The sequence below is a fragment of the Sciurus carolinensis genome, chromosome 7 (assembly GCF_902686445.1).
Source record: "Sciurus carolinensis chromosome 7, mSciCar1.2, whole genome shotgun sequence".
In the NCBI taxonomy this organism is placed as follows: domain Eukaryota; kingdom Metazoa; phylum Chordata; class Mammalia; order Rodentia; family Sciuridae; genus Sciurus; species Sciurus carolinensis.
Genome location: NC_062219.1, coordinates 102,714,292 through 102,740,454, shown reverse-complemented (window position 1 = coordinate 102,740,454; position 26,163 = coordinate 102,714,292). Strand labels below are relative to the sequence as shown.

Sequence of the window (26,163 nt, the reverse complement as noted above, 5' to 3'; positions counted from 1 at the left end):
AGGAAAATCATTTTTCACCAATTTAATCTGAAATAAAATGTTCTGTGGGAATGTAAAAAAAATATATAAATCATATAGAAATCCCAATAGCTGAATAAGTAAACATTAAATACATACACTGAAAGTTTGTAAATTAAGAGTCATTTCTTGCTAGCACATCAGAAAAATGAATAGCAAATTCTGTATCCTTGACTTTCTAAAAGATGAACCTGTGAATCCAAGTCAGTAATTGCTAATTGGACATTTTTGTTAAGAGGTTTCTTTTTCTTGGATTATTAGCAAATAGTATATACAATTGTCTGTATTCCACAAATGTTGCCCCTCAAACCAAAGAGCTAAGTCTAGTTATTTTTAAAGCCTCTCAGAAATATTGTACCTTACATAAACAATAGTAATACTTGAGAACAAGTATAGTTTTTTAGGAAGCACAATTCAAGTATTTATTATCTATTTTGTCTAGGGATGAGGATTATTGTTTTTAAAAAATGGAATACTCAAACCCAACCAGAATGGAACCTGTAAAAGAACAGTAAATTTGGTTATGATGAGAGAGGGTAATAAAACCCTTTTAAAAAGCCAAATGTTTTGTGTATTTAAGAACCTGAAGAAGACTTCTAGCTGGTTTTAAGTTCTGCACATAAAAACAGAAGATAAGCCATTTTTGCTACTCAGTAGCTGAGTCAGTCAAATTTGGTTTATTTCATTAGTATCATTATAAATAAAGCAGCATAAAATAGCTTGATTTTTCCAATTCCATGTGGAAGCACTTGGTGATCAGTTAGGAAAATAAATGACTTGCTCACAGAGAAATTTCATATGCATGTGAGAGGCCACAAGGGAGAAACCTGGACAGTCCTCTGCCTACACTTTTCAGCCCAGTCACCACAACTACAGTAAGTACATGGCAGGACACAACAGCTTCTATTTAGAATCAGTCACTCCAACCTGGGTCATAAAATCCTCAGTGATAAGCGGCCCACTATTCAGAATTAAGTCACACTGAAAGGAAACCTTCCTCAGCAAAACATCTGGCAAGTACAGAGATAAGGCATTCAAGGTTTAATAGGATGAGATGGCATTAACTCTGCCCTAATTTGTCCCAGCATTAAACAAATCTTACATCATTACAGACTGTGATGCCCCACTAATGAGTTAAGAGGATTTCATTATGAAACCATAATATTCTTGCTTTGGTGATTCCTTGGCTTCAGGGTTGGTAACATCACTAAAAATAGAAACACACCAAAGATAATAATCATAATTGCAGATAACACTGAGCATTTAATAGGTGCTAAGCATCATAGCATGAACTTCATATGTCCAATTAATCTTCTCAACAGTCCTATAAAGGATTATTTTTCCCACTCACAGGAGAAATGGAGGCTCACACATTGGAAATTACAGAGCCTGTTCCTAATAGAAAACGGGATTCAAACCCTAGCTGCTGGCTCCATAATCTGAAATCTAAATTTTCATTCAAATGAGACTAAATTTAATCTTTTCTACTAGAAAAACAGGAAGAGATCCCCATGACCCACTATGGATCTCAAGTAGTAAGTTTTGTGAGAAACAATTCATGCTCAGGGCAATCTAACACCAAGACAATGATGTGCAAAGATAGAATGTCAGTTTGCCAGCCAATAGTTACAATTCTTATGTGACATACGCTTGATTTAATTTTTCTTCCCCCTTTAAATGAATCATCAGACAGACTTTGATGTTCTAGAGACAACATAAGGGCAGTCATATCAATTCTTGGGCAGCAGGCCTGCTTAGAAATGACAAAAAAGCAAATATAGTGATAACATGGTTTCAGGGAGGCTGCAAAATGAAAAAGTCTCAAGTAGAAATTTCTGGTTTGCATGTCTTGGAGGATAACGGGACATGGACTAACAAATGTCTACTGTGTTCAGCACTGGTTGATTCCTAGAGCCAGAATGAGTATGAGTTTCTCCCAGATCCCTTTAAAAAACAGATATGCAGCATGTAAGAAAATCAGTTATAGGACTATATCTACAGATATTAATTATGTAAGTTACATTCAAATGCACATTTAAAAACATGAATTAAATAGAGTTATAGGAAAAAACTATGGGCTGATGACAGTCAGTTAGGGATAACACCTAATTTTAGATTAAAGCAGAAAGCACTGAAATGGGTTATAATAAAATTGAAAAAAAATTCTGAATTACATCTACAAAGCAGATATCAAAAATGAGAAGGATTAGGTTGAGGTCTGATGAAAAGAAATTGTTTCAGAGAAATGTGCAAAGAGTAGAAAAGGCCTACGCAGACATTGCATAAATGGATCCCCACCTCTCATCAGCAGCTGGGAGTACAGATTAACTTGAGGCCAAGGACATTTTTGGGACACTGATAACCCTGTTCCATGCAGACTAAAACAAGGTAGAAAGCACTATGTTAAAGGTCACCTGGTCTCAAGGTGTGGCCCCGTACTCTAGGCCCTCTCTCTAAGAGCAATACCCTATCTAACTGCTAAGTTCTTCCAGGAAGGCTGGCTCATAATTTATCCTTCAAAATGCCATGCTTCACACTGGGGTTACTACTCACCAACTTCACATGTGTCTAGGTGTTCTATCAAAGCACAGGACAATTAAGAGGAAAATACAGCAAAGGAGAATCATTTAGGCATTATTCTTCAATCTAAAACATAAGGTCTAAGCTAAGATACCCACTACTGTGTCTTAAGCCAAATCAATGTTACTGATGTCCAAATGTCATTTTTTTTTTTTTTTTTTTTTGAGTACCAGGGATTGAACTAAGGGGTGCTTAACCACTGCACCATACCCACAACCCTTTTTATGTTCTGAGACAGGGTCTTGCTAAGTAGCTTAGGACCTTGCTAAGTTGCTGAAGCTAGACTTGAACTTTTGATTTTCCTGCCTCAGCCTCCCAAGTCACTGGGATTGCAGGTGTGTGCCACCGCACCCAGCCCCAAATGTAATTTTAAAGCACCCTTATCTTACCTATCACTGATAGGAAAGTATGAAGTTGATGTGCCATCTGTAGAAGTTTAGCATGTCACCTATTTACAAGTATTCTCCAGGATGGAGTGAGTCTGAAAGAGTTTACAACCGTTCAGTACAGCTGGAATCGCATGTACACGGAGAGTTAATAGCACACTAGCACCCATCAAGAGATAGGGAGGGGCCCAACGGTCTCCAGAGGGCTGCAGTGAGGAGAGCAAGCCAGGGCTGGGACATTGGAGGGGCTGTGCCAGACACAGGGTTTCCTCTGCCTATTAGATGCTCGGCAGGCCAAGAAAGGGGGATGGAAACAGCTACCTGAGGAGTGGAGGTGGAAGAAGGCGCCACACTGGGAAGGATTGCACCCTGAGTGGGTCTGATGAATGTTTCAAATTCCACCTCAACCTTATTAAGCAGCCATGTAATTGATTGGCATGTGTTAACACTGCGCTTCACCAGAAACCAACTAGGCAACAATTCAAAGCACCTTAAAACATGTGAATGCTTCATAAATATTTACTCAATGAATTAATTCTAGGCAGAGCATCAGAGAAGACTTCATACAAGTGGCATCTGGCCAGGTTAGTAAGAATTTTACAAGACAGAAAGCTTAGGAAGCAGAAAGCTGTGGATATTTAAAGCTGAAGGCATAGCATGAAAAGAAACTCAGAATAGAAGGGGCAGGGTATCAGAATAATTCATCCCTCTCTTTTATACTATTGATGTGATCACCCAATAACCTTATAAATATTCCCTTCTTCCTACCTGTGCTACCACCCCAGTCCAAGGTCATTTTCTTTCACCTGGAGTCCAGCTGGCTTTCAAGCTTAACCCTTTCTTATCCATCAACATCCTTCACCAGAATGTTCTTCGTAAACCACAACTGACAGGCCCACTTCTGCCTAAAGCCTTTCAATCTCCCTGCTCTTTGGATGCAGACTATAATACCCCACTGGTTTAGAGGTTCCTTCATGCCCAGGCCCATAACCACTTCCAGCATCTTCTGCCCTCCTTCAGGTCCTTCCTCCGGCTCATTGCCCTCTACCACCACCTCTGCTTCTCTTCACCTTCTCCAGTGCGCCCTTTACTCAGGCAGATCCTACACAGGGAAAGCAACCTTTATATATTTACTTGGTTTCCTACCTCCTGAATTCACTGTGCTGAAAGAAAGCGTACTCCACAGAAATCTTCTGACTCCTCACCAAAGCCCAGGCTAGGTTATGTCCCTCTGTTGACACTCTAATCACATCTCAAATACCAACTATCTAATGTGCAGTTAACTTGAGGACAAAGGCTGTGCCTGTCTGGTGCACCATGAACCATCAGCACCACGTGGCACACAGACTGCCCATTCCCTCTCTGTGGGCTGGATAGTGAAGCTAGAAAGCATACTGGGGACAAAACAGGGATGACCTTAAAGGCCAGAAGTCCTGTGACCTTTAGTCTGTAGAAGTTGGGAGAAGACAGCTAGCTCTGTGGTGGTCTTGCCCTAGTCACCAACAAGAATGGCTGACTCTGCTTTCCAGGCCTCCATCAAAGGAAGCAGAAGAAAGTCAAGGTCTGCCTTCCATCACCCTGTTCCAGATGAGTGGGGAGCCCAGAGACCTGGAGCAATTCTGTTACCCAGCAGGACAAGATATAGAGACACCACCCGCCCCCCACCCACTGTCACTTGCCTCCTTAGAAACTTGGGAGTGTCCACCTGCCTGCTGCAGTGTGCAGCCATGGGTGAATGGCCTAAGGTACAACAGAAAAGACGCCCCCACCTTGGGTGAGCAGCTGGTTCCACATGCATTCCAACTTGGGTGCCAATCCCACCAGTTCTGAAACAGGATGACCCCGCCCTCTTGAAATACCTATTGCTGGAACCCTCCTCCTCTCCATCTGCTCTTGGTGAATGCCAGCATCAGGATTCAGACTTTTGGGGTCCACACCCATCTCTGGTCCCACGACAGGATCTCACTGCTCAGGCTGGAACCCCATCAGCCATTCCATAAATAACTCTTGCTGTCACACCCACCCATGAAGCCTTAATCCTAGGTAAATCCAACTGGCTGAATGACTCTTCTGCCAAGACTCAGGATGTCCATATGAATAAAATTACTTCTTAAAACATCACTCCCTTACACACTACAAGGGCAGCAGATGAACTTCAGAAACATGCCAAGTGACAGAAGCCATGAGGTCACATATTGTTATGATCTCATTTGTATAAAAATCTATACTAGGCAATCCAGAGAGAGAGAAGGCAGGGAGTGGTTGCCAAGAACTGGAGAGAAGGGCGAAGGGGGAGTGTCTGCTAAAGGCCACAGGGTCTCCTTCGGGATGATGGATTATTCTGGAATTAGACTGACTGGTACAACATCACTGATGTACTAAATGCTACTGAATCAAATACTTTAAAATGGTTATTAAATTATGAAAACTTCAATTTTAAAAATTCAGATGTATTAAAAAGTCTTTTCTCTCTCATAATTTCTGTTTTTAATATACTGTCATTGACATAGAGCAACTGCACATATTTATGGGGTATAGTGTGACATTTCTATGCATGTATATAATATGTAAATGATCAAATCAGAACATTGGGAACATTAAAATCTTCTCTACTAGCGATTCTGATTTCTATTAACTGTTGTCAACCATAGTTATCTCACTTTGATATAGGACATTAGAAGTTATTGTTCCTGTCTAACTGAACCCCTGTACCTGTTAAATATTCTTTTTCAATGTTCCCTTCCCCTACATTCTTTCTAATCTCTGGTAACCTCCATTCTACTCTCTACTTCTATGAAATCAACTTTTTAGCTTCCACATGTAAGTGAGGACTTGTGATGTCTTTCTCTGTCTGACTTATTCCACTTAATAAAATGTCCTCAAGTTCCATCCATGTTGCTGCAAATGACAAGATTTCCTTCCTTTTAAAAGCCAAATAATTAGTATTCTATTGCATACTATTTACCATATTTTCTTTATCCATTCCTCAGTTGATGGACACTTAGGTTGTTTGCATTTCTTGGTTATCGTGAATAAGGTTGCATTACACTTGCAAGTGCAGATGCCTCTTCAACATACTGATTTCCTTTCCTTTGGAAATATATCAAGTGGGAGATTCTGGATCATATGACAGTTCATAGAATGTCTTTCCATTACTCTATTTTCCCCTGGATCCTTTCCCACTTCTTTTATTGGGGTACTGGGAATTGAACTCAGGGGCACTCTATCACTGAGCCACATCTCCAGCCCTATTTTGTATTTTATTTAGAGACCAAGTCTCAAGGAGTTGCTTGGCACCTTGCTTTTGTCGAGGTTGGTTCTGAACTCTCCATCCTCCTACCACTGGGATTACAGGGCATGCGCCACCACACCCAGCCTTTCCCACTTCTTTCAAGAATTTATTCATTTCCTGTTTTACTTTCAATTGCTTATCCACAGGGTTCTTTTTCCTACTGACAAATTAGGTTCAGTTTCCCCAATCTGAAATTCATTTTCTGAACTGATTGCTCCTCTAATCTTATCTAGAATGATTTCAAGATTTCATAAAAAGCAGCCAATATGAACAGACTCCAATTTTTTACTTCCTATATCTCTCTAGTTCCATTTCCAGCAATAAGGCAGATAGTAAAGCCTCTCAGCTATAATACATATAAAATTGATTAAGAGAAGAAAAAATTGTTAAAATGAATGGATGAAGATTAACAGGCAAGAAATTCAGATCAGGAATGAGTCATTAAAAAGAAGTTGCCAAGGACAATCAGCCAAATGGGAGAAAATGTTTGCCAACAATTCATCTGACAAGAAACTAATATCCAGAACACCCAAGAACTCAAACAACTCAGCAACAAAAAAATAAATAATCCAACTTTAAAAACGGGCAAATGACCTGAACAGATATTTCTCAAAAAAGAAAATGATCAACAAGTATACAGAACATGCTCAACATCACTAATCATCAGGGAAACTATAATGAGACATCACCTCAGCCCAGCTTGAATGGCTATTATTAAATAAATGCTAGCAAGGATGAAGAGAAAGGGGAACTCTAATACACTGTTGGTGTTAGTACATGTAGTAATAGAAAACACTTTTAGTGTCACTACTGAGGTTCTTCAAAAAACTAAAAGTAGAACTACCATATTATCCCCTACTGAGTATATACAGAAAGTCAGTCAAAGGGGTCTGGGGATGTGACTCAGTGATAGAGTGCCTGCTTAGCACATGTGAGACATTGGGTTTAATCCCCAGCAGTACTATCACCACCAAAAAACAAAACAAACAAAAAATCAGTATGTCAAAGATATCTGCATGCCCATTCACAATAGCCAAGACAAGGAATCAACTAAAGTACTCATGGACAGATGAACAGATAAGGAAAATATGATATATATACAAAATGGAATATTATTCAGCCATAAAGAAGAATAAAATTGTCATGCACAGCAACATGAATGGAATTGGAAGGCATTAAGTAAAATAAATACAGAAACATATATACCACCCATGTTCTCACTCATATGCTTGAGCTTAAAAAAAAAAGTTGATCTCATAAAAGTAAAAACAGAATATTGGTCACTAGAGGATGTGAAGGGTAGAGGATAAGGAAACAGGTTTGGATAGGTGTCCAAGTACAGTTAGAAAGGAGGAAATCTTCTAGTGTTCTTCAGCACAGTAGAGTGACTACAGTGTACAACAATTTATTATGCATTTAAAAATAACTAGAAGAGTTCAAAGATTCTTAACATAAAAAAGCAAATTACCTGATTTCATCATTACATGTTGTATTTAACTACATGTTATGTGTAATCAAATTATCACACTATATCCCGTGAATTTATATACCAATCAAAAATTTTTATAAGAACCTTCCAGATATCCTTGGTGCTGCACTGTCTAATAGGACAGACATGGGCTACATGTGGCTATTTCAATTCACTAAAATTAAAATAAACAAAAAATTCAGTTCCTCAGTTGCATTAGTCACTTTTCAAGTGCTCAATAACTACATTTAACTACTATTTTGCAGGACAGTGCAAAATATATTCATTTAAAAATCTCAATATCTAGAAATCCAGTAGCTCACTGTATTGGTACCTGATTTGGTTACTACAGAATCCAAGGATATAAATATCTCAAAAGAATTCTCCAGAGTAAAAATCAAGGGGAGACTAAGTAGAGCTTAGTTAGATGCCACACAAAAAGACTAGATATTACATAAAAAGACCTGAGGAATCTTTTGTAACACATTAAGAGTTAAATGGTTATATAAAACAAGATGGAGATATGGGACATGATGCAGCAAATTTTTATTAAAACAAAGGCATTGTCCAACATCAACAGTAGAAGAAAAGGTCAAGTAATATTGAACAAAAAACAGGCATGAACAAAAAAGAAACTGGCTATTTTTAAAACTACTCCAAATGACAGCCAATCCCAAAGCTCAAATACTATAAAAAGCAAAGATATCAAAGAAAAAGGGATGAATTTAAAAAATAAAATGAACGTCTACAAAACTATTACTGCTACATTAAAAGTCTCCTTTATTCCTTTCAGATTCGTATTTTAAAATTGACCACTATAGTACTGATAGAGCCCAACCAAGTAATCAGTGTTAGAGGCATTTATTCACTTTTACATATTATTCCACCTAAGTAGGGTAGCCTGCAGATACATTCATTTGATAAAAAAACCAAAACCAGTCTACCTGATGAAGTCCAAATGTGACACATATACATTCTGTGTCATACTCAAGAAACAGAAGAAAACAGGAGGCAACAGCTGCTGAAATAAGAAGGGGAAAAAATGCTATTTTAATAGCTAAATAGAAGGGTGGGTTCCTCTTCATATCATGGCTCAGTCATTTTACATTTGGCTTATGCTTTCAGGCTGCTTGGGAGTTTTGTTTAATAGAAATATGATTAGTGTAAATGACAACCCACAATTCAGCATACAAAAAATCTTCAATTAAGTAGAAGGGCCAAGGGAAGAGAGAATAGAAAGTTTAGCTGGTCAACTCAGAATGAATAGGAGCTCTTGTTTCCATCTTATTCCCTTCCTGGGGAATGAAACATAAGTGAAGATAATTGTCACTAAAGAGGTTTCCACGCAAGGCTTATGGAAGTCATTAGTTTATCAGTCATATTACATCTTTGTAGGATTTTTAAAATTTTAATCACATTCAGTAAAGCTTTCATTGAAAAAATCCTCCTTTTCACCTGTAAATTCAAATTACATGGTGACGATGCCCTTAGGTAAGACAGTGACCAAAGAGAGAGAAACGGTATCAACAGACAGGTAGAGGCAAAGTGGTGCCATGGGTGGTGGTGCACACCTGCAATCCCAGCTAGTCAGGAGGCTGAGGAGGAAGGTTACAACCTCGAGGCCAGCCTTAGCAACTTCCCTGTCTCACAATAAAAAATGTAAACAGAGCTGGAAAAGAGCTCAGTGGAAAAGCATCCCAGGTTTAAGCCCTCGTACCAGATTAAAAAAAAAAAGAAAGAAAAAGAAAAGAAGGAACAAAAGAAAAGGAGAGGAAGGGAGAGGGGCAGGCAAAGTGACACCACAGGAAAAAAACAAAAAACTCCAGTGCCAAAATATTCTACACAGTTGATATAAAATGGTTTCCTTTCCCATTTCTTAAGATATAGACTGTATCTTTCATCATACAGCCAAGTTAATTATGAAGAAGAAAGGAATTCTGAAACTAAAAATTGCAAAACATGTAAAAATGTTATTATCGAGTAAGTTCCATTTCCTATATTCCAGTACAAACTATCAAGTGTTGTTTGGGCTTCTACCATCACCAATGCAGCAGAGTCTGTGACCAGAAGGGACTATGTGACAGAGGGACAACAGGAAGCAAAGAGGTTTCTGGAAAGAAGATCAGCAGCACTGGGGAAGATAGGCAAGGGAACACCATAGAATTGAATTTAGTTTATTTTAATTTACTAGTTAGTATCAACTTATTATATTTTATGTATTAAAAACTCAAGGGTATACGATTCCAATTGCAGCAAAAATAATTTAGGTTGAACACTAGAAAAAAGGTAGGTGTGGTATGGTATACAGTCATGCACTACATAATGATGTTCAGTCGATGATGAGCCGTGCTGTACAAGGTGGTCCATCCATAGGAACATATGGAGTTGATCATTAACAGAGCTAGACACTTCCTATCACCCAGTGACACCACAGCTGTCATAGAGTCCTAGTGCCATACTACTTACGTGTCTGCGCTGATGCTGGTATAAACATACCTGCTGCACTGCCAGTCTTGCAAAAGTACAGGACACAATAATGTAAAGTACATCATACTTATAATAATACTTAATAACAAGCTATGTTACTGGCTAATGGATTTATATTATACTTATTATTTTAGAGTATATCCCTTCTATTTGTTAAAAAAAAAAAATTCCTGTGAGTCAATGTATGTACCCCATGTTACACTGGAAGCAGCCGCCTATATCTCAAGTGCATCTCTTGCAATCTCTTGACTACATCTCCTACGTCTCTTGATTGACTTATACTATCTAGGTTTCAGTAAGTACACTCTATGATGTTCGCACAAGTACACAATTTAACAGTGATGCATTTCTGAAAAGTATCACCATTAAGCAACTTGCAATCATGTAGTTTGGTTTTCGTCTATGATTCTTGGCTCAAATGTTCCACTGCCCTTGTTATTTTCTAAATCACTAGAAAGATAAGATTAAAGTACTTGGTCTTTTGTCCTTGGTTCTTGAAGCAGCTTCAGAGTGATAAAGGACAGCCAGTTTTCTTGTAATGTTGGTACACTTCAGGCCTCAGAAAGCAAAGTGTCCCTCTGACACACTCTTGCCCCATTTCATCTGCTCCTTTTCCTCCCCAAGGGCACCACAGAAACAGCAATTTCTCTTCCCCAAGGCAGGCCACAGAAACCAAAAAACACACCTGTCTTACATAGATTTTCTGTCTTGGAGCCAACCAGAAAAAATTCTCCGACCTGCTTCCTCTGAGAGCAGGCCCCAAGTTAGTTGCTCCTTTCAGAAAGGGTCCTGCCCCATACCTGGAAGGAAGGAATGCTGCACAGAGAGGCCAAGAAGAATCTGAAAGACAGGCCTTGCTGGGTTTCCCCACACAGCGTATTAGCATGGACCACACCCTTCTGTCCAATGACATAACTATACGGTTGTCCATGCTTCGATCATGGCTATGCAATGAGCCTCCATAAATCCTAAAAGACAGGGTTTCGGGAGCTTCTGCACAGCTGAATCCCAGAAGGCTCACAGGAAGGTGAACAAGAACTCATCCACTTGTGGGGAGGGAGGTACACACCAACTCCAAGTGACAGAAGTTCCTGTGCTGGGGACCCTTCCAGACCTTGCCCTGTGTATCTCATCTGACTACTTATTTGTATGCTTTAAAATATCCTTAAAATAAATGTGTAAATGTAAGTATAATGTTCCTCAGTTGTGTGAGCAGTTCTAGTAAATTAATGGAACCCAAGGAGGGGGTTGTGGTAACCCCAATTTGTAGATGTTTGGTCAGAAGTCCCAGAGGACTTGTGACTGGCATTTGAAATGAAGTATGTGTGAAGTGTGTGTGTGTGTGTGTGGGCGGGGGGGTCTTGTGGGACTGAGCCCTCAAGCTATGGGATCTAACCCTACTTCTAGGCAGATGGTGTCAGAACTGAATTGAATTATGCAGAAGTGGTTATGCATCAGGGTTATGAGAGTACGAGTGGAAGAAACTGAGTTTGAATTTTTCTCTCTGCATCTACAGAAAAGGTGACACAGGATTTCTTTAAAAAGGCTGTTCAGACGCATCACTGGAGAAATTTAAAGAAAGGGTACACACAGGCATTCTGCATCCCCAATCCCAGCCTCAAGGACCAGATCCCATCTGGTCTCCCTCCAAACGTATTTGGTACTTCTGAACCTCAAACTCTACAAACCAAAACCTGAATTCATCACCTTCCCCTCACAACTAACTGTCTTTTCCTTCAGACTCCCTTATTTCTGCTACCATAACCTTATTAGAATCCAGTCCTGAAAGCAGGTTAGACTTCTCCCTAGGTGCTGGACAAGAGGCCCACCAAGCTTCAGGTCCTGTTGATGGTTATGCAATTTTGGTTACCTTCCCTTCAGTCTCAGTCTTGTCATCTCTTTTCCAGAAGTCTTCTATGGCCTCTAGAACTTCCTCTTATCCAATTCATCTGATGTGAATCTGACAGATTAACCTCTCAAGACATGGCTTTCACCTAGTCTACAAATACTGACCATTTTATCTTACAGTCAGGAGATCCAAAGCCCAAAATGAGTCTCAGTGGGCTAAAATCAAGGTGCCAGCAAGGCAACATTCCTTTCTGGAGGCTCCAAGAGACAATCTTTGGCTTTGCCCTTTCCAGCTTCTAGAGGTGCCTGCATCTCGGCTCCTCTATCTTCAAAGGTAGCAACAGAGGGATGAGTCTCCTCATAAAGCAATCTTTTCTTGTTCTCGTCTCCCTCCCTCTTTCACAGTTAAGGACCCTTGAGATCACACTGGGCCCACCTGGACAGTTCAGAATACTCCTATCTTAAAGTCAGTTGACTAGCAACTTTGATTTCCATATGAAGCCTTAATTCCTCTTTGCCTGTAACTTAACACAGGCACAGGTGTTGGGGATTAGGGCATGGACAACTTCTAGGTTTGGATGTGGTTTGTCTCCCAAGGGTTCATGTTGGAAGCCTGGTTCCAGTGTGTCAATGTGAGCAGTAGTGGAACTCTTAAGATATAGAGCCTAGGGGAAAGTAATAAGGTTGCTGGGGGTTCTGCCTTCAGAAAGGATTGATGCAACTCTTTCAGGGACCCTGTGAAAATGGGTTGTTATAAAAAGAGCAGGGCAATCCCTTCCTGCTGACTAGTTTCCTGTCCTGTCCTCTCACCCTCTTGCATGTGCTCCTACCGTGATGTCACGTGCCACACTGCAAGACAGTCAAGGGAACCCTCAACCAGAGACCAAACCAATGGAGCCACCTAATCTTGAACTTTCTACCTTTAAAACTATGAGCCCAATAAACCCTTTAAAAAAACAAAACAAAACAAAACAAAACAAAAAACAAAAAAACCTCTTCTTTTCTTTATTTATTTTTACAATCCTGGAGACCAAACCTGAGTTGCATGCATAATAGGAAAGCTCTCTACCACTAAGTTACATCCCTATCCCAAACCTCTTTTCCTTATACATTACCCAGTTTTTTCAGGTATTTTGACAAAGCCACAGAAAATGAACTAATATAACTTTTCTTTTTTGGGAGGGGGGCATTATTCTGATGACCACAGCCACCAACTTATAAAAAGGCAATTGTCTAATAAAATACAGATCTTGGTACTTAAAAGTCTGCATTAGTCCTTTCATAACAAATATTAACTGGCTTCCTATTGCTAAAGGATTCAGTCTAAATCACTTTCCTCTCCCCTCCTCTGGGATTGAACCCAGAGCCTTATACATGCTAGGGGCAAGGGCTCTGCCACTGAGGTCCATCCTTAGACCACTGAACCACTTACTGTTAGTAAGTGGTTAATAGTAAAGATAATAGTAAATAGTAAAGCCTTACATGGTTTCAAAATATTTCTACAGCATTATCTTACATTGCTTCTTAGAAGTGCCCTAGTGATATACACAAATCACAAATCTAAGGAGCACCAAAAACACCCTGAGCTTCTCCTCCCCACCCACTCATGTAATCTGCCCTCTCCACTCTATCCCAATCAAATGCCACCCACCTTCCACAGCTATCTTACTTTCCCTGCCAGAAGTGAATTGTGTTTTCTCCAAAATTCCCACAGTGTCCTGTTTACCCAAATTTAGATCACTGGATAGTGACAGTGAAGGAAAAACTTTAGAAAGAGAAAGAGCTTCTGGTGCTGCTCTGTAGCTAGGCATGTGACCCTGAGCAAGCCATTTAAACACTCAACTTGGTTTCATCGTCTGTAAGGTGAAAACGTAGACCAAATTATGTCTAAATTCTTTCCCAGTCCCTAAGTTCTATGAGATTTATAGAATTTTTATCTACTTCTCTCAATCCCCAAGGTCACTATCTAATTAAGGCTACAAATATGTCTCAACTGGATTCGTATACTCCCTTTCCAATGATCTCTCCTGCCTTCAGTCTTATGTTGCTTCTTGACCCCAAAAGCATATTTCAAGGTTACTCACCTGCCCAAAGCCAGTAAAAGGCTCTTAGGAAAATGTACAGACTCCTCAGTGTTGCCCTCTATGTTCGCATAAGGCTCCTGCTTCCCTCTTTAGTTTCCTCACTGGCTCACAGGTTCCTCACATCCTCCTCAGTCCCCCCAACCTGCCCATTTCCTCTTTCCATCAGAAGATTCAGTGTCCTGAATCTGCAGTATCCTTCCTGATTGCTCCATGGCACTCTAACTACTCTACCACAAACTTCGTCACTTCCTTGTTCATATCTGTTCATTTTGCCAGTACCCTCAACTAGACTCTTAAGTTCCAGATGGTGGAGACTCAACCTTGTCCCTGCCCATGGTACAGACTACTGGTTGTTACCCAACATATACAGCAGCAAAACTGTTAATTATACACGAACACCCAGAATCAGGACAAAATCTGGGGGCTGGCTATGTAGCTCAGTGGTGCATGCCTAATATGCACAAGGCCCTAGGTTCAATCCCCAGTACTGCAAAAGGGGGAGAAAGGAAAGAAAGAAAAACGCGATTTTTCCAGGCTCTTGAAGCTTTATGTGACTACATGTTCAAGTTCTGGCCAATAAGACATAAGCAAAAGTATACAGGAGCAGTTTCAGGGAAACGTCCCTTCAAGAGAGCACCATTCATGCTCCTTCTACTTTCTGTCTCTTCTTCCATTCTGCTACCTGGAAGATGGAAGTCATACACTACAAGAGATGTATAGTGAGATAGAAGAAGTCTACGAAGGGTTATACCAACCCTAGATTATCTACCCAGCACACTACCTGTTATGGTTTAGATGTGGTATCCACCCAAAAGCTCATGTGACAGACAATGCAAGAAGGTTCACAGGAGAAATAATTGGGTTATAAGAGCCTTAACAAATCAGTGAATTGATTCCCTGACAGGGATTAACTGAGTGGTAACTGAAGGCGGGTAGGGTGTGGCTGGAGAAGGTGGGAACTGGGGCGTGGCTTTAGAGTATATTTGTATCTGGCAAGTGGAGTGTCTCTCTCTCTGCTTCCTGATCACCATGTGAGCGCTTCCCTCTGCCACACTCTTGTGCCATGATGTTCAGTCTCACCTTAAGCCACAAAGAATGGAGTCTGCTGTCTATGGATGGAGACCTTCAAAACTGTAAGCCCCCAAATAAACTTTTCATCCTCTACAATTGTTCTGGTTGGATCTTTTGTCACAACAGCAAAAAAGCTGACTATAACACACCACCAGACACTTGGGGATTCTATAATTGAAGCCACTATTAATTTAGGGGATTCCCATCACTGGTAACCAAACGTAACTGCAACATATATAGCCACAATTGCAGTATCAATAGTTATTTACTGATTCAAGAAAAACTTCTACCTTTCCTATTGCATAATCTTTTTTTTGCTAAGTGTATGTTGTGTCTCGACAGTATCCATGTTCCTTTGCAGAAAGCAGCACACAGAAATGCTCTGTAGTGTGTAAATGATCAATGAATTAATGGCCAAGCAGCTACTGAAACAGGCTCTGTTCAATGTATAAGATCTACTTTAAGCTCAACATTGCTTCCAATAAAAAGGAAATTTAAAAAGAGTGCTGGTTTCCACTATTACTTTACTCATGGAATACTTGGGTGCTTAGGCACCAGAGTTGACTCATTTCCTTCCGTGGGCATGGTGCCACCAGAGTAGTCTATCACTGGCATGTTCTACCTTAAAACTCTATAAGGTAATATGCAAATAAGCAAAGCACTTGAAATAAAAACATATTTTTTATGTGGAATGAACATCTAGCAATCTATATGATCTGAAAGCATTCTACTCCCTCAGGATGGAAGCATGGAAGCCAACTTGCTACAGACTCCTGCCCAGGTGAGCTACTCATGAAGTATGACATAGTCTCAGGCTATCAAGACATATTCGGTTTCACATAGCCACCAGTGCAGGTTACAACACTGATAATATGTGAAAGGTACATGGTGTATCTCGAGCACTATTCATGTACATTAATCGCTAAATACCTATACCACCTGCTAGATAAGTAGGTATGTAGGTACTGGGATAAAAAGTAAACATGCCAGACAAATTCTTAGGAATCAAGGAAAGGAAATCATTGGTCATTCTCACTTGATGAAAGAAAAGGACCAAAGCACTGCTTCCAGTTTGATGGCTTGAACAAACTGATCAACAGTAATGCTCCTGACCATGTTGGCCAATAGGAAAGGTCTGTGGGGTATTCAGGTAAACCGAGCTAATGAGTTATAAATCTAGAACTCAGAAGAAAGTATGGTCACTTTCTCAGAAATAAACATCTGAGATGGACAATGAATGAATGGATGTAACTCTGAAGACGTTGTAAGCAGAAGAGCTAATGAAATTTGTCTTCCAACAATATTTTGCAAACATTTACCTTAATATTGATTTCTGGGAGACCCTTTAAAATATGCCAGTCTCAAAAAAAAAAAGATATACTCAAGCCTGAACTCTCTACCAAGGCTCAGCAAAAAGCACCTACCTCAGACTGGAGATGTAGCTCAGTGGTCAAGCACTTGCCATTCTAGAATGCATGAAGCCCTGGGTTCAATCCCTAGCACCAAAGAAGAAAAAAGAAAATCACCTATCTCACTGTCACTGCAATCACAGTCAACTTTCTTCGAGGTCATGAACTCATTCCAAACCCTCCTACTCCTTGCAAAGGAGATAGAAAGAAGCTGCTCTGAAAATGAAACTACCACTGTATTTATAGCATTGTCCTGGGGACACGGAGGTCCTGAGATACTGTCTTTATGGGGCTCTTTGGAAAAGTTTCCACCTGTTTCACAAGACAACTACCTTCTTGGTTAGAGCATTTTGTAGAGAAGACAATTGATGGCCAAGGCAGATAATGGACACAGAGACACTACACATGCTCTAATGGCTCCCCTAAAGACTGGCTTGGAGAGGCTGGCCTACCTCAGTCATAGTCTAAACATCTGAACCAAAATGCTGCAGCTACAAACAGCTGATAAACAAATATTCAAGAGGCTTTTAGGCAACATTTGTTCCTATGGGCAGCTACTTATAATTCTTATCCGACTGAAATCGTATAACCTATGTGATCACTTGAATATTCAAAATAAATTATCATGTTCTCCAAACTAATTTGTACAAAATGTACAAAGACAGCATTACAGCCTCAGTTGAAATTAAAAGAGGCATAGAAATGTAATTAATATAGTTATGCAACCCTCCCCAGTGAAAATGTCTTAAAAGATTTTAATTCAAGCCTGTGTAATATAAGGACTATAACACAAAAACACATTTCTTTTTTTGAACCCGATCTAAACACTTAAATTTTATAATTGTTGTTTAGGTCAGAAGGTGAATGAGAAGGGAGAAGCATAATTAAAATGTGTAAAAAGGAAAAAAAGGGGAACCTTTTAAAGCAAACAAAACTAGTAATCATATATTCATCTTTTCTAGACAAGGTGGCTAAAGTTAACAGTGGTTTTAAAACCGGGTCAGATTCCATGTTAATACATAAGCCATCGTGTGAATTTTGTGATTTCCTTATTTTAGAGAATATGGTATTTTTAGCCATCACTGTCTTGTCAGACCTAGTTACTCTCATTGAGAAAGAAAACTCAGTTCTGAAAGGGTCTAAGAATCCTGAGATAACTAAAAGTAGGAAAGGTGTCCATACCCTGAGCACTGTGGCCCAGCACGGCAGCCTCTAACAGGGACTGTATCAGAATGACCTGCTAGGTATTTCCAAAATACTCATGACTTACACCTCCACCCAAAGAGACAGAAGCTCCCTAGGGGCTTTGGACACCCTTCCCTCCCAGCCCACACTTCTTGTCTTTTAAACACCATGTAAACCAAACCCAGATAGGGCTGGGGCCGGGTAAGGACACCAATGCTAGATTCCTGAGGCCAGCCAATGGAGACAGGGCTTTTGAACACTGATTTCTCACATCAATAGAGTTCTGTTTTCCCCTGGTGCTGGGGATAGGACCCAGGGTTTTGTACAAGGTAGGCAAGTGCTCTACCACTGAGTTAAGATCCCCAGTTCTACACTTTTGATGCCCAAAAAAGAGTTGGTTTACATTCACGATATTTAAAAGGGGAGTAGGCAGGAAACAAAAGGTCACCCCTTTCAAGGACTGATCATAAGTATTACTCCCTACCAGCTTTCTCTGTCTTTGTTTAGTTACTATCAACAAAAGCCCTGCGTTGGTTGTACCATCAACCAGAAAATAATGACAAATAAGAAATTCAACATTTGTTTCTCTGATTTCTGAACCCAAAGCTGTACATGCAGATGACTATTTAGGTCTGACAGGCTACAGATGAGCAGGGTGGCTAGGAGCAGTCACCAGTCTAGGTTTGAATTCTGACTGTCACATAGTAGCTATGGAACTTTGGATAAGTGATGTAAACTTTCTGAACCTTAGTTTCCTCATTTGTAAGACTGGGGTTCCTAACACCACAGGGTTTTATAAGCACAAAATAAATTAATTTATGATGAGTACTCTGGAAAAGTGCCTGGTATGTGACACTGAACAGTTAGTACTCTGCAGAACAGTCCTGCTTTTTCTAAAATCTGCTGAGTATTCCATTGTCCAGGTGCAGCACAATTTATTCTTCTGCTCTCAATCTTATAATCTTCTGTTATTATAAATAATGACTTAATTATCCTGCATAGAGTTATCTTTCATCATGTTAATCAAATTAACAGTGCCCCACTTAACTGTCATACATAATACTTGATGCTACCAACACCCTCCAATGGGCATAGGTACTATGATCTCCAAGTTCTAGTAGGGCCTGAAGTCTCAAGAAAGAGGAATAATTTACGTTCCTGAGTCCACACAGACCTATGTGGCAGAGGAAGAACCCCACACAGATGTGCTAATCCAAAAAGCATCTTCAATCCACTTCCTACAGTTCTCCTTACTTAAAAGAAGCATAATAGATGCTGCTGTCTTTCATCCAATTCAGATCCATAACAGGTAAATATTTAGAAGTTCTGTCAGAAGCAAACTCAATTTTTCACTGATCAAATCAACTAACAAATACAGTTGATCTATATATATTAATTTGTTTCTTCTGCCACAGACTGAAGCAGAGTTACCCTGAACACACCCCTAGGGACATATACCACATTGCCAAACTCCCAAGGAAGCAAATGAATAATTACTGAATTTGGTGTCCTGAGAACTATTCTTTGGGGAAGGAGAAATTCATAACAATCACTTTGTAGTAGTATGTACTGTGCTAAGGCAAAAGGGGAACAGTACTATGGGGTTCATAAACTCAGATAAAATACATACCTGAGAGGCCAATTCTGCAGCAAGGCTTTACAAGAGATTAGTTCTGACAGAATGAAATTGTTGACTTGGAGAAAAGAAAGGGCAAAGGTGGAACTTAAGAGAAATGGAACCTATAACCAGCATAAACTAGCAGGGGCGTGTTAGCCCACTGTAACTATAAGAATTATAGTTTAAAACTGTACGTATGTTTCAAGAAAATGGTTATTCTCAGGCCATACAGTGGTGCATACCTGTATTCCTAGCTACTGAGGAGGTTGAGGTAGGAGAATCACAAGCTCGAGGCCTCAGCAACTTACTGAGACCTTGTAGTGAAATTTTAAAAAATGTTTAAAAGGCAAGGTGTGTAGATCAGTGGTAGAATGCCCCACTGCATTCCATCCCTAGAACTATCTCCCCCAAAAAAGTTATTCTCCCAATTAGAGAAAAAAATGACAGTATTAACCCTGAAAAATCTTGAAACAATTTCCTAAATCCCAGACAGTAAAAGAGACATCAAAGAAAAGGTACAAAAGTCTACCTTAAAATATAAGGAATAGTAAGACATACTTTTGCCTGAAGGCAATTTCAATTCTCCTGGCAGGGGAAGAGGGAGGAGCAAGAGTGGAACTTAGTTTTTCTAAAAAAAATCACCATGTATTTTAAATCTAGGGGCTACACAATGCTAAGAGCAAATGCCTACAAGTCAACTAAAAATGTACTCATGGAGGAAATATGTCAGTGGGAGCCCAGAAGGAATCAAAATATTTGACAACAGCAACATTTATGGGTTGAAATGGGGGCGGGTGGGTAGGTAGGCCCCATTTCAGAAATTCAAAATTAGGTCAGGCTCGTTTCCTTAACAATTTGCTTCACTAGGCCAGAACATCCCCAGCAATCATGCTTTAACTCCTTAAGAGTGAAAAACATTGGCAGTTTGCTTCTGCTACTGCAACTTCCATCACCAACTCTGATATCTACCTAAGACCTAAATGATCTCAACTTTCATTCTCTATATCTGGTCAAACAGAAACAAAGGATTTATTCTTGGTGAAAATGAAAATAAGAAATTTTAATCTTTCATTTTTAAAGAAAAAGAAACCAATGCCCAGATTTTACTTTCGCATGGCTGGTGGCAAGTTAGGACAAGAAAACACAACAGCCAATTTCTATACAAGAATAGGGCACCCTACTTAAACAACCATGCTTCCCAGTCTTCTCAAACTAAAGTTTTCATACACAGACAGATTAACCTATGGTTTTTTGTTGTTGTTGCTGCTGTTTTTGCAGTGCTGGGGATATTGAACCCAGGGCCTTGTGCTTGCAAGGCAGGTACTCTACCAACTGAGCTATCTCCCCAGCCCAAACCTATGTGTTTTACTATAATCCTGCATTAGGAGACCATGTGTACTTTAGTATCTATTACATGGACTATTATATGAGGTGTAACACAGCTGATGGAAGGAGCCCAGGAGCCTGGTTCTTACTCCTGGTTCTGCTAGACACTATTTGTGTGCACTTTAACAATATTGGAGCTTTCCTTTTCTCACGAATGATATTTAACTCAAAGGTGCAGAAAGCACCCCAATTTCAGTAATACTAAAACACTGTAAAGTCCCTACAGTGATTTTAAGATCTGCTGATTATAAGTTGCATCTCTACCCAGATGATAAAATGTGGAAAACCATCTAAGAACAAGTGAAATATAGTACCAACATGTACTTGCACAAGAACAACCAAAAAACAAGGCTCTTAAGAAAGAGGCTGACCACAAAGAGGAGGAATCTAAACTCAAGAAGAAGAAACGGGGCTGGGGAGATAGCTCAGTTGGTAGAGTGCTCGCCTCACAAGCACAAGGCCCTGGGTTCAATCCCCAGCACCGCAAAAAAAAAAAAAAAAAAAAAAAAAAAGAAGAAGAAGAAGAAGAAGAAATGGCTTTTTTTGAATATCTAACTGGGCTGTTAGGATATTTCCATCCAGTTTCAAAACTTCCTCCTGTCCTTATAATACCATGTCTTTTCTACTACCCAGTATTGGAATGTCCTTCTCCTCTTGCTGGCCCTTGAGTCCAAGTGGTCTCCAGACCCTATCCTTGACAAATCTTCTACAATCACCTGTCTACAGTCTGTGTGGCCATGGCTCCAGGTCAGACCTTATCACTGCCCCAGTCACCTCTAACGGCCTCTGACCTCTCTTCACATTCTCAGTCTGTCCTTGCCAATCCATCCTATACACTATGACAACTCCTATTTCTAGAGCACAGCACTCACAACTTACCCCTTTCCCGGTTCAAAAGTTTAGTATTCAATTAGCAAACACCTCGGGAAAGGGAACAGATTAGGGAGTAAAGATGATCTGGGCTGGATTCTTTGTGACTTTGGGCAAATATCTAAACTTCGGATCTCCATATCTTCATCTGTAAAGTAGGAATGTTCTAGTACTGATTAATGATAATTGAGATAAGTTCCCCACAAAATGATCTATATAGGTTAGTACCTTGTTTATTTAACTTTTTCTTCCACTTCTGCCCTCCCTATCAACTTCAGTCAACTGGACTACTTGCTTCTTGCCCAATGATTATATACCTGTTGCTCTCCAAACTCCCTCTTGCTTAGAATACAAGTCCTCCTATCACTGCCTGCCAACTAAGACCCCCTATGAAATAGAAGGTTAAATTTCAGTGTCCATTCACTTCAGTTTAATTCAAGTCAGTCACCTGTTTGGGACTGACATCCTGGAGGACCTTACAGAAGACACTATAGCTGACTTTCTATTGTTTCTGCAGGCTCTCCCTTCAAGGTACAATAGCCAGCTAGGTGAGGTGAGATTCAATCCCACTTGTGGGTTGGGTCCCAGATTATGAGATGTCTACTATTCCAGTTATTGCTTCAAGAAACCAAGACCTAAGCCAAAGCCTCTCTTTGGAGGTGTTAGGAAGAGAAGCCTTTTATGTTACTGTAGTGCCAAGAAGGTCCAGTTAGTTGCGGACAGTTATTTTATAAAATCAACCTAAGAACATAACCAATACCTAAGAGGTCTCTGAAATATGAAGCCAAAGTCCTGCCTTCAAGGACTTTTCAAGCATGAGGTTAAGCATAACTGAATTTGGGTTTCTACCTCTTGCACCAAAAGCATCCTGATCAATTCAGCAGTGCAAGGGACTGATGCCTAACATGGATGACTCTGTTGTAAAGTTTTCCCAGACACATGTAGACAAGTACCCCAACAATCTGAGACCTTTTTGTTCCAAGGTATAGATTAAGTGTGTGTAAAAGGCTAAATCAGGAAGCCCTTTGGCATCAGGAACCATGTCATTCATGTTTGTATCTAACCACCCCCCCACACACATATTAAATACACAACCAATAACTGATAGTTAATGGATTAATAAAAAGAAATCATGTATGGGCTTTAAAAAAGGTAACACATTTTAGCTAGATTTGAGAGATAACAAATTGTTACTTTTGAATGGCTTAAGATGGGCTTTAAGCACAAAGTTAGATTTTTAACCAGTTATGTAAATGGCACAGCCAGCTGAACACATAATCCTAGCAGTACAAGAACAGGAGAAGGTATATTGCAAGAGACAGAGCTCTGTGAATTTGGAAAAGTCACCTAACATCTCTAGGCCTTAGTTTTCAAGTGTTTAAAAAAAAAAAAAAGAATTGAAAAGAAAAGAAAAAAAAAAAAAAAAAAACAGGTGGGTGATAAAACTCAAAAAGGGATGTTATACAAATTATGTGTGGAAAGCAACCATTAGTAAAAGGATTTTCACAATAGTAAAGGAAACAGAAATGAATGCAAGAAAAAGACTTTATAGGTAACTAATGGGAGGATTAGCCTACTAGTAACAGAATTAGTAGATACAAAGAAATACAAAAAAATAAAATAAAATAAATTACAAAATGTATCAGGAGAGGGAGAGTATAATGCCAGGAAGGAAAAGGGTAAAACTATGGACTCACACTCTACAACCTTTCTTAGTTACCCTAAAAGAAGATAAACAGTTTTGCCTTGATTTGTGTAATTCAAGTTGGAATTAAGATACCCAAGGATAAGTACTCACCTCTAAAAATAGAAGAACAAGCAATAATTATACTGAGAGCAAAAGAGAAAGCAGTGAAAAAAAAAAAGACTTTGCAAACATCAAATGTACAAAAATTGAGGTATCTAACCAAAAGATCTGGGAAGGAAAAGGAACCATTTACCAACACCATTTGGCAGACCCCATGCTGGACTCTTTCACCTGTATCATCTCTTGAAATCCATATCATAAATCTGCAACATGCATCCCCCCTCCCATTTTTAGACAAGGAAATTGCATTAAACTGGTGAGAGTGTCTGAATTTATGAGACACTTTCCTTGAAAAATCTTGACAACCAAATTTTAATATGGTTTCTGCTTTCACTTTTCTGCAATGTTCTATCCCAGTCTGTAAAATTATACATCTATAACATCAATATTTTCCGTTTTATCATCAGTTAGGAATGGAATAGAAAATATGAAAAAAGAGACAACAGTACAGAAAGTTTCTGGCAATGACCAGAACAAAAATCTAAAAGAAAAATGAGCAACATTTCTCTTCCAAGGGCAGAGCCTTCCTGCAGCACCCCCAGCAGTCAGTGTCTGAGCTAACTAGAAAACTGATCCACTTGTCCCCAATCGCAGATACAAAGCTAAAGTGTTTACACACAGCCACCTAATGCAAAACTGTTTGAATGTGTACATTAAGCACCAAGAGCTGTTAGCTGTGACGTGCAAGAAAACAAGTGCAGACCAACAAGTTGTCTGCCAAGAGGTTGGGGGAACAAATTACAAAACCTAACAAGCAACATTAGCTCTTCCGTACAATCCTATAAAACACTTCCTGCCACGGGGCCCGCTTTAAAAAAAAAAAAAAAAAAAGCTACTGGTTCCCCACAATTCCTCACCAAGCACCTCTTAGTTATCCAGCCCAGCACATAAATCATATACTACATGCTTAAAAAGGGGACACATACACACACCTTTGCAAAACTCCAGCGAAATGCATTCTCTAAATTTACAATCACGGAGCAAGATGATTTTGACTCACAATTAACTGAGGAGAGGAAACTGCCAAGTGCAAAAGCACGGAACGGTTGCAAGACAGTTCAAAAAGAACAACTTTTGCTCTAGGCATTACTACCTCCACCCCTAGAGCAGAGAGCACAGTCTCACTGGCATGGAAACAGTAAAAGGGCACTTTTCCTAATAACTCACAACACAACGCACCCCACAGTTCCGCAGGCTGAGGGCCGCTCCCGCGCCTCGTGCCTCCCTCCCCGCCTCTCCGACGCCCGGACTCCCTAAAAGGGCCGCCCAGGTCGCCAGCCAGTCCCCACCCTCTAGCTTTCCCACCGGCCTCATCTCTCCCTGAATACCAAGGGCTGCAGTTATCTGGTTTTAATAAAAACTGAAGTGGTCCCGAGCTAGCGGGTTTTCCTCAGAGGGGCGGAGGCAAAGGAAGAAGAGGAAAAGGCCGGAGAGAACCCGCATCACCCGCGCCGCAAGCTCCACGCGTAGCTAGGGCAAACGCACCCCGGCACCCGGAGCCCACCCGACCCAGGTCCCAGCATAGGCTCTTGGAATCATCCAGGTTTTGTTTCCTCTAAAGAAAGCGCTGTCTGACAGGGAAGGAGGAACTGAGCGCACACACATATCCATCCTGCCTCTTGTCTCAGGCACTGTGTCTAGCCCCCGCGGCGACTGTCAGCACGCAAAAGTGGCTGCCTGCCGCTTGCACCCGCCGAACAGGTGCGACAGCATCCCGGTGGAAACCCCCGAGGCGCGCTGCCTCAGCCTGGATGGCTGGGCGGGCTGCCTTGCGCCCGCACCGCTTTACCCGCACCCAGGGTCCACGCTCGAGGGGCCGGGCTGCCCCCGGGAGCCGACCGAGCCGGCGGAGCTCTGGCCGAGCCGGCAGCTATTCCTCTGCACTAGGTTCGGGACCTAACAGCGGTTTGCAGCCCGCGTTCCGGCCGCGCGCTGGCGCGGGTGTCATGGCCGAGCGGCTGGCCCCGGCGAAGTTTCCTGGAGCCGACGGCTTACCTCTTGGCCTGAGGGACAGCAGCAGCTTTGAGAAGCAGCAAGGCGGCGGCAGGAGAGCCCGTGGCCAGCTGGAGCAGAGGAGGATGTAGGAGGGAGGCACCAGTAGCAAGGATCCGCCGCGATGGGAAGAGGAAGGCGCCGGGTATCTACAATCAGAACGTGGGCTGACCGTGACGTCACAATGGCGCGGCCAGCCAATCCGGGCCCGGAGAATGAATCAAGCGCTATGATGTCATGAGGCTCGGGAGCCAATCCCCAGGCAATAGAACTTTCGTGATTGTAAATTCCAGAATCCGATGCAGTGGGGAGCAGACGCCGGGGTTGGTCCCCTCTAGTTCACGTGTTTTGGGGCAATTTTATTCTCTTTCTTCCTAATAAGCCTGCGTGGAAGCCAGAGTCTGCGCAATAGCAGTAGTGAAGTTCCCAGTGCCCTGAACTCTGATTCTTTCAATGCGAGTGGTGGCAGCATTCTGTGGCAGCATTTGGGCGTTAGAAGCCCACCCTCGTAACGGTCTTTTCTACAATGCTGAAGGGGATCCAGTTCTCATTTTTTAGCTGAAAGAATTAAATGCCAACGGAGACCACTGGGGCAGAGGGCTGCAGTTAACGAGATAAAGTAACAACAGAATCACTCAAAACTCTTGTTACTCTTAATTCCT

At 40.8% G+C, this 26,163-nt stretch overlaps 1 protein-coding gene across 1 annotated transcript in view; it reads right to left on the bottom strand.

Annotated features, from left to right (window-relative positions):
- Elovl5 (ELOVL fatty acid elongase 5) overlaps window positions 1-25,659 on the bottom strand; it is a 71,613-nt gene extending 45,954 nt beyond the window's left edge. The window contains exon 1 of the mRNA XM_047557849.1: window positions 25,505-25,659. The gene's annotated coding sequence lies outside the window, so the exon portion shown is untranslated. The remainder of the gene's footprint in view (window positions 1-25,504) is intronic.
- Between the last annotated feature and the right edge of the window lie 504 nt (window positions 25,660-26,163).